The sequence below is a fragment of the Megachile rotundata genome, chromosome 5 (genome assembly GCF_050947335.1).
Source record: "Megachile rotundata isolate GNS110a chromosome 5, iyMegRotu1, whole genome shotgun sequence".
NCBI classification, from domain to species: domain Eukaryota; kingdom Metazoa; phylum Arthropoda; class Insecta; order Hymenoptera; family Megachilidae; genus Megachile; species Megachile rotundata.
This window is the reverse complement of record NC_134987.1, coordinates 4,218,353-4,236,963: the sequence shown is the minus strand read 5'-3', so window position 1 is coordinate 4,236,963 and position 18,611 is coordinate 4,218,353. Positions and strand designations below refer to the sequence as shown.

The 18,611-nt window shown below is 28.8% G+C and overlaps 1 protein-coding gene and 1 long non-coding RNA gene across 2 annotated transcripts in view; one reads left to right on the top strand and one right to left on the bottom strand.

Annotated features, from left to right (window-relative positions):
• Nucleotides 1-17,456, bottom strand: part of Gs2 (glutamine synthetase 2) — a 46,265-nt gene extending 28,809 nt beyond the window's left edge. The window contains exon 1 of the mRNA XM_012290724.2: nt 17,269-17,456. The gene's annotated coding sequence lies outside the window, so the exon portion shown is untranslated. The remainder of the gene's footprint in view (nt 1-17,268) is intronic.
• LOC143264511 (uncharacterized) overlaps nt 3,997-18,611 on the top strand; it is a 31,722-nt gene continuing 17,107 nt past the window's right edge. Inside the window, exon 1 of the long non-coding RNA XR_013038249.1 lies at nt 3,997-4,646. This is a non-coding gene — a long non-coding RNA (uncharacterized LOC143264511). The remainder of the gene's footprint in view (nt 4,647-18,611) is intronic.

Sequence of the window (18,611 nt, the reverse complement as noted above, 5' to 3'; positions counted from 1 at the left end):
TGTGTCGCGTAGAAAAACCGGATCATGTGTGTCGTACGCTGTTTTATGGAGTACTCGTGTCCAGTGCTGGATTAACCAAAAAACGAAATAAGCACTTGTTAGGGCAAGAATGAGAACCGCACGACACAAGTTTTCTGTTTGTTAAAATCTTTTATGAATTTTATTCTACAATTACGTTTGTTGTAAATTATTATTTATTGTTGAACAATCCGTCATCAACTAAAATGTTATAAGATCGAAAAATGTTAGAACTCAAGTTCCTTCTTTTATTTAAAAAAAAGCATCTTCTGACAATTTATGAATTACATTGATAACTGATGGAAAACAAACTTTTATTAAAAACACCTTGTTGTCGGAATATCGGACGTGCATTGTGTTGAAATGAGCACTCTGCACAAAGAGATACAACATATTTTAAGTGCTTAGGGCTCCTAAATGTCTTAATCCGGCACTGCTCGTGTCTGTTGGTTTGCTTTTTACTTGTTTCTTTCTATCAACCTACATACTCGTATCACGTACAACAGCTTTGATCGTGTTAATGGGACACAAGATAACGTTATGCAGAGTTTCAAAAAAATGTTACATTTAAACATAAGGAAGCTTCAGAGGTAGTAAATTTACTTTGTAGACCTCAAAATAATAGTTCACCGATACCATAAAAGCGATATATAGTGAGATGCACTATATAATATTTACAACTGTTCTACCATTTTCATATTTTGATTATTCAGCTGTTAAAAATGGTACATGTTTCACATTAGGCAGTGTCAAGTAACTTGGGAGCTTACAGATTTTTCCATTTTATAATTTGGAAATTTGAAAAATCCGTAATTAGAGGATTTTGGAATTTGGAAATTATCATTCTAGAAATTAAAAATTTTTAATTTTGAAATACCTAAAACTTTATAATTGAAAAATTCCAAAATTAAGAATTTGCATATTTGGGAATTAGAAATTTGAAAATTTGGAAATTCAGAAGTCTGAGTACATACTTGGAAACTCAAAAATTTTAGATTTGAACATTTAAAAATGTGGAGATTTGGAAATTCAAAAATTTTTGAAATAGAAAATTTGGATATTTTATAATTTCTAAATTCTCAAATTTTGGAATCTCCAAATTTTAAAAAACCTAGTCTACTGCAGCCAAAAATCATAAACATAATACCAATGCCATAACATTTTAAATTCTTCATCTGAAATTTTTTTATTAAAAAAAATTCATAGCAATATCGACAACAAAAAACTATACCTTTGAAAATTAAAACAAAAAGTTTAATATTTAAAAATTCTTACAATTATTGACTCTTTTACTGTCATTCACTTAACATTCTTAAAAGCCACATATTCAATCACGTGATACCACAAGTTCAATTATTAATTACCGCATTTACTATTATTTAGAAAAAAACGTGCTTCACAAAAACGTCCAGTTTAATTTTTATAGCATTATTTTTTCACGTTTTAATAGACTCGTTTTTCTTATTACTAGAAAACTTTAAAAGGAAAAATCACGTCAATTAACAAAGCTATGATAAATATGCGGTTCCGTTGATTGATGGTAACAACTGTGAAAAAATAAATAATTTTACCTCAGATTTCTCCGTTTCGATTATACATATAATTACTGTGCATACACGTGTTTCTCAGAAGCAAATTAATGCATACGTTTAATCATAAATCTTTATTAATTGAAAAGAGATACAATTTATTCTCACGGTAATTAATTAATTCAATCGAGCGAAAAGTTCATAGGCGAGAGATAAACGCTTATCTAAGTGTTGGAAACCGGTTAACAGAACTGTTTACGGAAGTTGCAGTTCGTTGCCAATGTCATGAGCCACATTATCGCAGTAGGCAAATTAGATACAGGTATCATGTAGTCGACATTTAATACTCGAGAAAATATCGCTAAGCAAAGCGTAGGAATGTTTTGATGACAATGTTGTTTAGTTTTAAGCTGGCTACATGTATATACATACTGCGCGTGTTCATTGCGTCCCAGATGTTTATCGGCGAACTTATTAACATATTCTGTTCGTAAAAATAACAAAAAGAAATATTATGTTAACATAACATGTTCAAACATTTGGTGTTCGATTGGTGTTTCGGACACTTTGAAAAGTTATAATAAAAAAAAAAAAAAAAAAAAATGAAATGAGAATAAACTGTTTTGTTTGTTTAATATACAGTTCCAGTTTTATTCGTACAACATATTCTGTAAATAAGAATAAGAGAAAATGTTTATATGAACACAGGTTCTTGAATGCATTATTGAAAGTTATTAAAAAAATATGAAAGTTGATAATTATTCGTATGCAGTATTGAAGGAGAAAATCGACCATTCTCACTTCATATATTCCTCGTAACATTTAACGGTCTGTGTTTATATGTATATAGTGTTCTTTTATCATTTTTATTTATAAAACATTCTGGAAAAGTTTTACCTACAAAACTGGGACACGCTATATGTATGTGGCATTGAAAAAAGAAGCAATTCATAGTCATTTTGTACCTTTGTTATAACTTTTTCGTGAAATGTTTTAAATCCCTATGGTAATATAACTTCTTTTTTTTTTGAATATGGAATATGTTGGTAAAGTTTGGCGGCAAAAATTGGGACATGTTATATACAGTGACGTGGAAAAATATTTGGAACTTCACTTTATAGTACAACGAATCAGGAGTACATAGTATAGAGATTTCTAATGGGTTTATTTATAATCAATTATGTATAATTGAGTATTAAAGATATTTTAACATGACTGGTATTTTAATTTTTCAAATCTTGAAAAATAATAATCAATAAATTACCCATAAGCGTCAAAAAGTGTTTAAATTTTCTTCTTGTAGTATAGGAAATAATGAAATAAATATTTTCAATTGCAATGGTTTTATTTATGAATAATTACGTTAATTATGAGGTATTAAAGATAATTACCCATCAACGAAGCGTCAATAGGTATTTGAAAATGATTTCCCACCATCATTCGAAATGACGCCATATTGATAGGTAAATCAATTCTGTTCTAATTGCAATCTTACTGACATTCTATATTGTATTAGTGTAAAATAGTATACAATTAATGTAAAAAATGTTCGTTGTAATAGTAAAACCGAAGAGGAAGAAATAGAGGCAATAATATTACGCCATCAGTGATTTCTCATCGAATGAAAAACAACACACTACGATGTCGAATATATTAGCATTAAAACGATTCACGGTTTGTGACCTCTGTAAAAAACATTTCAGAGATGAATTCATTAAAGGTAATCTACAATTTTCACATGCGAAGAAGTAATTTTGCTTTACCTATAATTTTGTTTATATGTTTTGCAACAAAATTTAATTGATACGATGATACGGATAGCATTACGTAATTAATACAACTGTTCATAAATAAACTTATTACAAATCAAAATATCGTTTATTTTTTTTAAAGCAATATTTTAAAAGTTGAATTTTAAATACCACCATAGCATTAATATTTATTTGAAAATATAGGGTCTCATGCATTAAACAATGAACATACGTAATTTTGTGTTGTCTGATGAAATAATAGTTAATTGGATGTTTACAAATGGTACAATGGTTTGTGACACCGGAGAAAGAAAAGTGAGAAGGTAAAACGACACCATAACAAGGAAAGGTTAAAATATGAAGGAGACACCATAATACATACATATAGGGGTACATGACATCATATGGAACAGGTGTAGCCCATAAAATAACAAGTAGTATGAACCAATGTATTTATAAATCAGAAGTGGTAATATACCATAAAGAAAATAACAATTACGTAGTTTTAACGAATTGCATGTACAATTAACTTTTAGAGATCTTTTCAGTTACGAAGATAATTTAAAATGTTTCGCGTTTAAGAAAACTAATTTAACTTCTATTTAACAGTAGTTACTTTGTTGAAATCACAACTGCATGTTTCAGCAAAATGCTCGTATGTCATTCGGGTAAAATCGGCGATCTTCGTGGCGTGTGTCAGTTGCCGGTCTTTCGTTCGCGAGCGCATGGCAGTTATAGAAACACGGCTTTAAAAGAAATGCGTACAAATAGACAAGTAATATTTACAATATTAAAAGTAAAACATAGTTAATAGTTTTATTTTTAGGTACACGTCTTTGCTACCTAAAATCAATTTCTCGAAAAATTATTCACTTTACAACCCTTTATAAAAATTGAAAACGATTTATGCATTTGTAAATACATAGTTACTTTTTAACGGAGGCATCAGGCGAGGATGCGAACACAATGAACACACATGTTAGAAAATCCCAGTGACCCACCCTAACAAAGCAGGGACGACGGGCACATGGCCGTCCTACGACGACCATCGCGGGGTAGAGGCCTGACGTCCGGGCCATAAAACAACCCTATGGCCTCAAGTTTCGCGGGGACTAGGAAACCTCGCGGAACGGGAAGAGGGCATTCGTTTAGAGACCTTTGGAAAAGGCGTTCGTCTTCAGACCTTGGAAAGGCATCCTTCTCTCGAGGACGCTATTTCGCCCACGGATTCGGCATATATTTAAAATATATAGTATTTTGAAATCGAACTTAGCTAGCGTGTCAAGCATTTTTCTACCTCGTCTTACACACATTTTATTACTGACAGCTTTCAACAAAAAGAAAACAGGTGAGTTGTAACAATGACTCTTCATAGTTTCTAACCCTTGTTGCAAGGAAATTGTATTGAGATTCCACATCACATTAGATCTTGACTGTCACGAGTTGGGCAATGTGCGTGCGTCATGCTAGCCTGACAATGTCACGGAGTACACATTTAAGAGGTTAAATAGGAAAGATCGTGCTATCATGATCCGACTCAAAATTGGTTAAATAAAACTGACACGTAAACCAGTAATAGGTAAATCTCATCTTCGATAACTGGGCAACAAGAGCTATACTGAAATTACAGTTATATGTTTATATACCCACGGCTGTGACGTCAGCTTCCGGTGAATATGAATGTGCATACGAACTTGACAATTTTTTAATTCTTAAAATTTCATATTTCTAAAATTCTAAATTTTCCAAATTCCCAAATTTTTAAATCTTCTCAAATTTTCAGATGTAAAAATTCTCAAATTCTAAGTTTTAAACTTCTATGCGTTTAAAATTTAATTAAATTCTTAAATTTTCACATCCTCACATTTCCAAATTTTCAAATTTTAAAAATGGCTAACTTTACACATACCTAAATTCTCTAATTCCTACAACAATTATTTTTAAAATTTTCAAATATTTAAACTTATAAATTTTTAAGTTTATAAATGTATATCAATAAATATAATCAATTTTAATTTTGTTAAATTATGCAATCACATTGCTAAATATACATAGTATATAGATATATTGCATTGTAACAAATTCCCAATTTACATTTTTGACAGATATTTTTTAATCCTAAATTCGTGAAGGAAAGACAAAAATCGACAAAATTGAAACACGTTATCGTAGCGTCTACAAATTGAACAATTTTCTAACATTTTCTAATAAAACACAGCTGTATACCATATGTTTATAAAAGAATCTAAAATAAGTTCTGTGTAAACGTTTTGTGATGTCTGTTATCCACACTGGTGTATAGAAAACGTTATATAATACGAAAATGGCATATAAAATCGATCTTTTTATTACTATGTCTAAAAAATATCAATTGTAATCTTATTACAAAAACTGTAGGTATAAAAATGATACAATTTAAACATAACATTATTCATTAATTCATTACTGATATAATGAATTTAATTAATATCAATTTACAGTATTGATATAGTTCACTAAAAAATATTGAAATTGATATTGATGTGGCGAGTGATTTTTTTTAAAACTTTGTTTTATTGTAAATCCTATTGATCCTTATAATTTAACATTAGTTTTAACATTAAACATGTTTTGAATTGTAACTGCATCATGAAATATGTTTTGAATTACAACTTCATTATTAAATATCTTTTGAACAACTTTATTATTATTTATATTTTAAAATAGATTTTTATTATTAAATTTGTTAGAGATGAATTTTGTAAGAACTATTCCATAAAGTACTATTCCAACGTTATAATATTTTGTCGCGGTTGCTTATCCTGAAACATGGCGTACAGAAACTAAAAACCGGCAGAACATCACAGGAAGTAACGTCGCACAGAACATATGGCGCGGGATTTGAATTACTCTAATAAAATATCTCTTCAGCTACAATTTTATTATTAAATACATTTCGTGGTATATTTTATTACATCGTTCAAATTATAACTGTTTACTTTCAAAACCATGTACACAAATATTCATACCAACATAATTTATCAATTTGCAAAAATTCATTAAAAATTAAGAGACATTTATACTTTAATAAACACTATATTATATATTGCTTTGTTTCTTTGTATCGACGTAAAAATTATTTATCATTATTCTTGATAACAGAGTATAATTCCACAGTCTATGTCATTAAAAATAAATATCACCATTCCTGGAGTTAGATTTATTCTCTCTCTGAACTTTGATGCATGTATTTGAGTACACGAAATAATTTGTAATTCCATTTATGAAAAGAAATGCAATTCTACTGGTTACATAATCAGTGGCAGTTTTTGTGAACATAATGTAATGTTTAAACGAATCTCTTCAAGCTGTGATCCATTATTATTTTTTGTGAAAAAAATTTTTAACTGTAGTTTAAATAAATGGAGATCTATAATATTGATACTATTGTAACTAAAATATACATATTATGAAGTTGCACAGTTTCTTTACATGAAACTAAGGGAAGAATCAGTTTATACGATTAAATTTTGATAATACAAAGACTTGAGGATACAAACTCAACAAATAAATATATGCAAATTTTAGAAAATTGAAATAAACACGTAGAAAATGTCCAGTTTTAACGGATACCACTACTTAATGATTTATGACTTTCTCGTTTCGCAACATCACACACGAAACATTGTATTATATGGCCAGGAGCTGTGTAATAAATAAATCATTGCCGACCTACATAGACGGAATGGAAAATTACGTAAAAAACAGCTTGACACGTGTTAGCACTTTGACGGCCTTATGCTCTGTCAGATCGTTTGAATCGTGTTTAAATAGAATATCGTGCGTTTTTCTCGGAAATTAATAAATAAAGGATTAGATGTTATCAGTTGAGAAAGCTGAATTGTACTTCAGTGATAAAGAAACCGTGTTATCTTCTATATCGATTTTTCTAAAGTTATCGATCACAGTTACAAATATATGTATGCTGCTGAGCCGTTAAACCGAATCAGAAGAGTTATTTTTACCCAAAAATAAATCTCTGGAGATTTTCAGAAATCGTTAATTTTATAACTCTAAATTTAGTGCCACAGATAATTTTTTGCAATTACTATTTTTAATAATTTAAACACGATTTTAACACTGAAACTACCAAACCAATTGTTGGACTCGTTCACAAGATTTCTGTTTCAGATTACGAAATTGATTAGGACATTTTGAAATCGGTATTACTTCTCATCGAAATAAAGAATGAACGTGTACACTAATTTATGTTTTATCGTTTGTTTATTTATTTTTCATTTTAGATTATGCGTGCATTATACTATTATATAATAGTATATGTAGTATACTATTATATATTATATAATACATACATTATAATAGTACAGTAGCATAGTATTATGTTAAATTATTTATTAACATTCGACAAATAATTCGTTTCAATTAAATTAAGCACTATTTAAATTCATTACTTTTTATCATATATTTAGGGATTTGCAAATCTTCAGCGATAGAATACCAAGTGGTTTTATAAGTCCTTTTACTGATAATGCTTATTTGCTTTGCTAATTTACTCACAGACATTATTGCGCATTAAAATATGGCTCGTTTAAAGTTTGGAAAAAGCATTAAAGTCAGAGCTGAATGAATGTGTTTAGAATACAACTAATGCAATGAAATTTTATTATTCTTTTTTTAAAAGAAAACTTGTGGTAAATAAACAGTAATGATTATTTTTATAAGAAGAATAATACTTATTTTTCATTTATAATAAGCCTTTTTATAAACAATGCTTATTTTTACAAGATAAGTTATCTGATAAATAATGTTTATTTTTTACTTTTTACTTTTTGGAAATTTGTGTTTTTGAAGCTTTAAGATTGTGACATTTTGAAATCTTTAAATTTTCGAATTTTGGGATTTTGAAATTTTAGGACTTTAGGAGTTTTAAACATTGAAATTTACAAATTTTATAGTTATGCAATTTTGCAGTTTCGAAATTACAAAGATATAAAAATTGTTGGTTTTTGAAACTTTTTTTGCAAGGGTGGTTGGAAATGGCAATATAGTAAGTGGTCCTTTTATCCAACACTTAAAGATACGAATTCCCTCCAAGAAAAATTTTGAAAATTTAAAATTTACTAAATTTTTTAATTAAAAAATCAATTAAAATATAATGTAAAAAGTCTTATTTAAATAAATTTATCATATTCTTTATAATTTAGAAAATTCAAAAATTATTAATTAATTAATTTAAATATTTGCAAATTTATGTTGTAAAGTTCTAAACATATAAACGTCTAAATATGAAAATTTGGAAGTTTGAGAGCAACAAATTATCAATTTTGAAATTCGAAAACTAGGAAATTTGCAAATTTGAAACTTTCTGAGTTTTCAAAGTTAAAAATTTGAAAAATTGAATGCAGTATTCATATAATTATCATAACTGAGATGATGGATTGAAACCTTCGGCAACCACTTGATTTGCCTAGTCAATTAAAATAATTCAAGTAACCGTTTAAATAACACAGATGCTTCAACGATTTAAAGCATGTAATAGCATTAGTATCTGTAGGTTTTAGGATTTGGCATATTTACAAATGTTTAACGAATAATTTATAGCACCTGTGTTCAAGTATAATAATTCTTTTTAAATTAATCTTTATTACAATAAATTTTATGAATTTCAAAGCTTCGAATACTGACTTATTCTAATTAATTTCTTACGTTTGAACAGTACAAGCAAAGATTTATAATTTTAAAAATGCGAATAAAGATTTAATATAACAAATTTTCTAAGTTGCACAGATTAAAAAATTCTAATAACCACTTATTATATTTTCCAAATTTCATAGATTCAAAGACAGATTTATTGTAATAAGTCTTATTAATTTCAACGATACGAAAGACTTGTGAAATGAAAATTTATTACAATACAAACATTTTGAATGTAAACAATTCTAATAATCACTTTTTATAATTTGAAATGCAAATTTATTATGAGTTTTAAATTTTAAAGACATAGATAAATCTTCTTATAATGACTTTCATAAATTTAAAATATTCATCAATTTCGAATGTATTCGTTTTTTATAATTTTTTTTTTTCAGAGATTATTTCAATGAACTTTTCTTCCAATAATCCGTAACTCTGATTCGGTCGTATAAATACGATTCTTGATATCGGTTGAGTGGTAATTACTATTGCGTGCCCTTGTACACGCCTACATTCGTATGTGCTCTGATACATTAGATGCTCACATTTGCATTACGAAAAGCACAGTTTAATCGGGCGAAATGCGAGCAACCGATAGTGCCAGTGAAAATTTCATGTGATTCGACATTTTCTATTTTAACGATGTGGGTCACTATCTCGGAACGATGGTTTATTTTGCTTGACAATTGCCAGACAATACAAACATAAGTCCTTATTTCCAAAGGATCAGTTATAATTTGTTAGAACATTATTGTTGTACCAAATTTTGGTCAGTTTTAATTTGATGCTATGGGATTTTGGGACTTATGGAATAATCCTATGTGGGGTTTTGGAATTTAAAACATTGAAATTCTTTTTTTTAATGTGAAACTATAGGAATTTAAAATTTCAGAATTTTATAATTTTTGAACTTTGAAAAACTGAAACTTTTTAGTTTTTAATATGGAACTGTAGAAATATGGAATTTTAGAATTTTAGGATTTTGAGACGTCAAAAATTTCAGGTCTCGCGTCTTCCGAAAATTCACACGTTTGAACTTTGCAAATTTTGAAAATTTGGGAACTTTGTATTTTGAGACTTTGAATATTTAGAATTTTTGTATTTTTTTGCTACTTTGAAATATTCAAATTTTTAGTGCAAAATTATAGGAATTTTGGGTTGCAGAATTTTTTAGTATTAGAACTTTGAAATTTTTGATGTTTTCAATTTGAGACCTTCAGAATCAAGATTTTGGAGTTTTTTTTTGTATTTTAGAATATTAGGAACTCGAAATTTTTTATTTTGATATTATAGAATTTTTGAACGTTGGAACATTAGAACTTTAGAACTTTTGAATTTTGTAATTTTTGAAGTTTATGACTTTGACACTTTTAAATTTTAAGATCTTGCAATTTCAACATTTTAAATTAGGGACTCCGGACTTTAGAAATTCCAAATTTAGAATTTCAAGACTTCAGAACTTTAAAATCGTAGAAACTGTAAATTTCGGAAACTTGCATTTTACAAACTATATAGAAATTTATAAATTAATAATTTTTTATCTTTGAAACTCCAGAATATACAATCTACTAACCTCTACATGTCGAGCACCTTTTCAGGATTAAAAACTAAAACATTTTCATATTAAATAAAAATGTAGAGAAAAATATGAGAAATTTTCTCTAAAGTTACAAACTTTTGTGTCATAAATTCTAGCTCATATAAGTTTCATTTTCAAAAAATACAACCATAACTTATTACTATTTTAACCCTTTGTGCTCCCATGTTGACTGTGGCTCGACATTGTATTTTTCTTGAATCTTATAAATAATTCAGATAAAGTTTGAATATATATATTTTCATGTATTTGCTACTTATAGCAAATGAAAAATATATTAGTCACATACTCCGCACTTGCAATACATTTTATCACGAATCCCTTTTTTGATCTATTTTGTAAATTAAGGCGTTTGTAGGTCGAAGAAATTTACCCCCTAACCAACAATTTTCTAGGCAGATGCACAGGTAGCTAATTATTGCTATAACGTTAAGACAACTAAAGAAAGTTAAAATGTTAAACATATTTTGGTTTTAGAGGTACTTAACTGTACAGATTATAATTAGAATTGAACCCAAAATTGAATTGCAATTAAAATACGAGTAGATTTATCACATTTCAACTGTAATGTGCGTCAAAAATGTAACCTGCTATTGATTATTTAACATTGATTGTTTAACGTATTGCCTTTAACTGCTACATACTGGTTTTCATCCAATAAAAAATAGCTTTGTCCGATTATAACAAAACAAGTGGCACTTTCATCGATAACAATGTAATTTATACTTAATTCTTCAAATATGACTCATTATGATTTATAAATGACTCGGTTCGATCTCGGACGCAGAAAAAGGAAACGGGAATGAGACACTCCAATTAATTGGTTATTCGATTCCCTATGTCATCGATGTTGTTTGAAATTAAAATATCCTGTCTGAAAACGATTCAGTTTTATCTCCGATGAAATATTTATCCATGCGATACAGCACAGGACTTCTTGTACCGAGCAAAGTGCAAAATGTCTTTGTTCATCTCCCGACTGAAAAACTGATAAAGTTTTGTTGAACAGTTAAACTGTTCTGTTAATCATTTTTTAATTTCAACCTATTTTTGAACTTGAAACATTCAATACCCATTTTTTTATTTTTATGCACTGAATTTGAATATGTAATCACTTCTTTTACTAGTATCTTAGAAAATGTGATTAAAAAAATGCGAATCATTAATTGCAGAAAAATTTTATTTAAAAAAATGCAATTCGTTGCAGAGAAATTTGATACTACAATGGTAATTGTTTATTTCTTTCCTAAAACGATTTTCTGTACATGTTCAAATAAAATGATATAAATTATTAGAGAAACATAGCACGATATTAAACAAAATGATTACTTTATTTCTTTATGAAATTATTAACTTGTTTACTATTACACTAAAACTACAGAAAGTATCATTAATTAGTATCTACATTTTTAATAAATCTTATCTATTATCTTCACACTATTTCATTACATTTATCATATGAAATATTAAGTGTTTAGTAAATGTTCCTAATTAATTAAGTGAAAGCGTTCCTAATGATATAGAAAACGAATTCCTATCGGTAGATAACATGGTAATTATTGAAATGATTTTATCATTTTAAATTTCATATCTTATCAAAACGGCGATGGTTCGATGTTTGAATATTCATAAATTATGTTATTATGTTTACTCTTTTAAACGGAAATTAATATACGATACGAGAAATGCAAATAAAGTGAAGGCAAACTTGACAAGATACACAGCGAAGTCACGAATGTGTTACGTCAGTCTTCAATCAAAATGTGTGTTGCTTTGTGTACAAAAGTAAAATAACCTTTCATGTCTCTGTTTGATTCGTTAATTATCTATTCTTCTATTTTATTTTCAATTTTAAAGTCTGTGTCGAACGAAGCAATTCTAGGAGTAACTCTAAAATGAACGTTTAGTGATCACTTATTGTATAATATTTCATCTGAAATTAAACTGTAGCTTATAGCTTTATCTTGATGTGGATCAATGATCATAGCAATCGAGGCCCATATAAAAAATCAATCAATCGATCAATTTATCTTGATGAAGATTAACATTTTGAAAAAAATTTCTTGATAATTTTTTTATTTTAAATTACTTATAGTGTATCAATTCATCAACTCTTTCAATTAAAATTAATTAACTTCCACACTTAAGTAGTTAAATATAATGGGGTAGTATTTTTATTTTCAACAAATCTTACCAAATATTTTCACAATATTTTATTATATTTGTTACTGATAATTCCATGTAATTGATACAAGTATTTCTAGTTAATTAGGTGAACAAATTCTTAATAATACATATAAGTGTTAGATTCATATGGACATCTAAGTGACACCCATATATATGGCAGTTTAAGTATTTATTTAAATTATTCACAGTATTCTTCATCACTTTTTTATCAAAATTATAGTATTCTTAATCATTTTTTAAATTCAGAATTATAGTATTCTTAATCATTTTTTATTCAAAATTATAGTATTCTTAGTTATTTTTAAATAAGAAATCTAAGATACAACATTTGGACGAGTTCCGTAAATTAAGTGTTAAAAGCGAAAATAAAATTTATGAGACATAGCCATTGTATAATGTAGCCACTGATTGATTAGCTTAGATACGCGAAAGTACCTAACGAACTTTTCCTCGAAGTATCGACAAAGGATTAATAAACCGATGCAATATAACCTTTAACCCTCGAACCAATGATATAGCGACAATTCCAGATTAATTTTAGACTGCTTTCCCTTGTTACTTTATCGGATTTCAGTTTATTTTGTTAGACATTATTTTCACCATGTATGAAAACTTTTTCTTTGAATTTAAACGTTCGGACAAACATTGCTGCGTGAATTTTTTATTAAAATCTTAAACCTTGGAAATTTCCAAATTTCGAAATTTCAGAAATGAAAAGTGTGAGAATTTTTAAATTTAAGAATTTACAAATTTAAAATTTGGGGATTTGAAAATTTTGAAACTTAAATGTTTAGAAATATTGAAAGTTAAAAATTTCGATATTTGTATATTGCAAAATAAAATTAGTGAATTTAAGAATTTTTATGCTTGAAAATTTGGAAATGCGGAAATTTAAAATATGGAGACTTGAAATTTGAGATTTGCAAATTGGGAATTCTGTGATTTGGAAAACTTTTTTATATCTTCGTAATTTTAGAATTTAAGCATCTTAATATTCCGAAATTTGAGAATTTTAGGGTTCTAAAATTGGGAATTAGGAATTTCCAAAAGCTCTAAAAACTGGGAATTCGAAAATATAAATACTTACAAATTTTCGAAATTAGAAATTCAAAAAACTAAAAATTAAAAAACCTTGAAATTTGAAAATATGGAATTTTCTAGTTATAACACAAAAGTTATTTGTTTCATTGTACTCCTAAATTGTACTCCTATGGCTTTTGTAGCAGGCAATAATGCATTCTAGTCGTGAGGAAACGAACGTTTAGTATCGGTATAAAGATAAGCAATTGGTCATTGTATTAATACGCATAACTATAAGTCAATAATTAACAATAAGTACATTGCTTGTGCTACTTATTTGCTATTGTTTGTTTAAATTGCTCAAGGGAAACATCTTCTTTCTTCTTTTTTGAATGTATTTTAAGTGTTATCGATGTCATGGTAAAAAAAAAACTAGTCGGAACTCAACTATTCTCGTAATATTTTTATAACTAGGATACGGTAAATAAGTTTCTGTAAACACGTTGAATGATTTATCTACAAAAAAATGAATGTCACATAAAGATAGATTATATCGGATAGACTATCAATCGACTTGCATTCTATGTTAATGTTGTGAATATGTTTTCAATGATAATGAGGCCAAAGAATAACATAAAACAGCTTAATATACATATAATTTAATATATGATATAAAAAATGTGGTAGAAAATGTATAGAAGTTGATAGAAAAATTATAGAATAAAAGAAATTGCATTATTAATTTCATTTATTACATAATTTTAAATAGTAACTCTCGTTATATTGCCACTTTTCGCCTATATTAATGACGCTTATCATTGTAGGACAAACTCCCACATTTTCAAATTTTCAGTTTCAAAATGGTTAAGTTTCTAAATTTCCAAATTTGAAACTTCTACTTTTCTAAATTCTCAGCTGTTCAAATTTTCAAATCCCAAATTTGAAATTTTTAAATTCTCAAATATTCTAGTTTTTAAATTTCTAAATTCTTAACTTTCCCAACTTTTAAAATTTCAACATTTTCTAACCTTAAAATCCTAAACTTATACATTTTTAAATTTTCATATCCTCAAATCTCTGAATTGCCAAATTTCCAAATCTTTAAGTTTCCAGATTTCCAAATTTCCAAATCCCCAAATTCTTAAATTTCCAAATTTCCAAATCCCCAAATTCTTAAATTTCCAAATTTCCAAATTTCCAAATCCTCAAATTCCAAATTTCCAAATTTCCAAATCCCCAAATTCTTAAATTTCCAAATTTCCAAATCCCCAAATTCTTAAATTTCCAAATTTCCAAATCCCCAAATTCTTAAATTTCCAAATTTCCAAATTTCCAAATTTCCAAATCCCCAAATTTCCAAATCCGTAAATTCTTAAATTTCCAAACTTTCTAATTTCCATATTTCCAAATTTCCAAATCCCCAAATTCTTAAATTTCCAAACTTCCCAATTTCCCAATTTCCAAATTTGGAAATCTCTAAAATTCTTAAACTTCCAAACTTCCCAATTTCCTATTAGTGGCAAAATAACGAGAGTGTACTCTAATTGTATCACATTTTAAATGAGATAAAAATTATTGGGGTTTACTAAACTCCACCTTAGCAACTGCGAATCGAGATAAATAAATCTCTCAGTATTACCTCTGAATGTAAATAAATTAGAAAACAAATAAGTAGATTTGTAATGGTAAATATCCAGATGAAACGTATATTACGTGAATTAACACTACACTTTTTTTATCCGCTTTCGTTTTAATCGGTCTTTGCCTCATGCAGTTACGTTTTCAATGAGGCCCAGCAAAAAAATAATTCACATGTTTCGTTCTTCAGATTTAATTTTGAAATAAATGAATGGAAAAAACGTAAAATATAAAGAAATTAGTTTGATAACATCTGTTTACTTAAATTTTTAAAAATATGTCCGAAATTTGATATTCTGCCAATACGTTAAATATGACAAATTTTTTATACAATCACAGTGTACTGCAATGATTCTCTCTTTTTAATTGTACAACCTGTGCACAATATTCGGAAAATATGTTTCGATTAATCGGTCATACGTTTATTCAAGCAAAGGTTCACTTCCATAGGGATCAGTTAAAGAGGATGTTGTATCAAGCACTGATTACTTAATAAAAGTACTGTTTAAGTCAAACGAACTAAATTGATACACTTAAACAACCTTTATGAAAAATGTTAATAAAAAAGGCTACACAGCACATACAAGAATATAATTTTGGATAACGAAAAAAAATTATCTCTTGATACGCTATGTTTGTGGCACCAATTCCCTAAATCTGAGTTTCTGAGAATGGGAAGATGAAACACCGTAATATTTCAACAAAATATTTATCACAAGTTTGAAAATAATTACATTTGATTGTTACAAGAAAATATGTTCGTAATTGTTACAATTTTCATTACAATTTAACAAAATTCAGTATAGAGCATTTTTTTGTCTCAGTGTGTCAATAGTCGCTGTATCCTTTTGATGTGTTGAAATCGATGGGAACTCACAACGCACAGAATTATTATTGATAATATAAACAATTCCTTTTGCGACAAAATTAACCGTGAAACATCGAAAAAATTAAAAAACCAGTAACGAGAACACGCAGCACTCAACGGACGATCAAATTGATGTGCAATTTGATATAGGTCGTTGATCTACTTTTCAAGAAAATTACAAAAGAAGACTCGTACGCGATCACCAGGGACACGAATATCGAAACATTTTGTTTGGCGGTAACTTTTACGAGACCTACGTCAATGATTGCAGTGATTTTCCATGGATTAAGAAGAAAATGAATCAAGTGTTGTAAATCGAAAAAGACATTAGTTTAAACCAAATGGAGAATCGTTTATATCTTACAACGTTAAGAAAGAAATATCTCATGATAATTCTTTAACTTCTAACATTATTAACAGTTCGATGGTCGCAGATTTTCTAGCATCTATGATATTCCTCGAATTGTTAAATCCAACTGGATAGTATTAATAGAATTACACCTAAAAATTTCATGCAACTTTCACTATGGAATAACTGAGCTTTTTTGGAATAAGTTGTAATTATTATCTAGTGTAATAAAAAGAGGCAAGAAAAGAAAGTATTGGTAAATCAAAATTAAGCCGAATACATCGACTATCCAAGCGTCAAATTTTAATCTTTTAGTCGAGCGGAAATGCTATCTGCCCTTAACCTTTCAAACATCACGGGTCACTGCAGATCTCCGATCGAAAAGTGTCAGACAGTGCGCGCTTCTTTCGTTTTGCAACGCGAACGCATTGTTTCTCTGTTTACAGCAGTTTCTGCAGTGTCGCTGATTAGATAATGTTCGATGAAAATACGCGTGTAATAATTAAAAAGACTACGATAGTAAAATCAGAACGGATATAGAGCAGGAGCCGAACGATTAAACTATCTCGAAAAGTTTTTTGTCAAAGACCGAGAGGGAATTTAGTGCAGTTACTCACCGCTGTTACTGGCGGTCCAGCTATCACACGAGGTGCTGGTGTACTAGATGATCGTTTGATCGATGCTCGTTGAACGGAACCGCGCGACGCGTCCTAGTGGATGTTGTGTTGCAAAGAGTTAAAAGGCACTGGTCATGAAGGCAATGAGCGGCTGATAGCACTGGTCTGTGTTACTACCGTAGGAGCGCGGCTGCGATATTTATGTAGACGAGCGTTTCAGCGCAAGCGTCGTTTGCCCCGCGCTCTTCGGCCGCCCGCCACGCGATTCCCCACCTCCACGACACGAAAGTGATTATCCGATGTGATCGTAGGTCCACTCGATCGTTACGTGCCGGAAAATTCTCGTCCGCACGTGTCGCCATGGTGTTCCTCCGCGTTAGGCTTGTGTACCACCGACGGAAATTATTCACGATTCTCCTTCCATGACGTAACTTGAACTTGTACAAGGACGCGGGTAGAGCGATCGTCGCCGGCATATTTTAGGAAACAAACCTATGATAGTTGTTGATGGTGGTTGACGATATGTTCATGGATGTCGATGGTGGTTGACGGTGTGTTGGTTATCGATGGTGGTTGACGGTGTATTGATAGTTATTGATTATTGATGGTGACTGATGGTTGTGGATGGTGTGTTAATGTAACGACTTTCCTAGGAAAAATATAGTAGCCATGGAAGAAGACACCGCTTGTTGATCTCTAGGGATTTTGGGAAATTTTTGGGAACTAGGATTTTGTAGTCTATAGATGGAATCTAGATATTCGAGATCTTGAAATTTGAAAACCTAATGTTTACTGCACTAAAGTATATTTTAATTCATAAATTTCTTACATTATTGAATGTTTTATCTGACATATTATGCAGTAAGAATTCTTCGCACATTCATTTTTAGGGATTTGTGAATATGAATCCCTAAAGTTAATAAATAAATAATCTTTATAAATTTGAATAACCAGAGATTTGGAGATCAAGAAATTCTGATGTTTCAAAATGCAATGTAACGATTACTTAAGCATATAACAATTTCAGAATTTTATGTGAAAATTGTAAAAGTCTGGGAATTATATAATCTGACGACTTTGGTTCTAGAGAATTTTTGGTCTGATGGTTTTGCGATTTAGGAATGTTTGGTTTTAAGTTGTTTTTATTGTAGGGATTTTTTATTAGGTATCAAGAATCTACAGATATGGGAATTTAGAGATTTGTGGGTCTAGTCATTTTTGAATCTACTGATTTTTTTGGTTCAGAAATTTAAAAATTTAATTATTGAATATAATATTTAGTATTGAATATAATAATTTTGGAGTTCAGTTTAGAAATTAGTGATATATGTAAATAATTTATA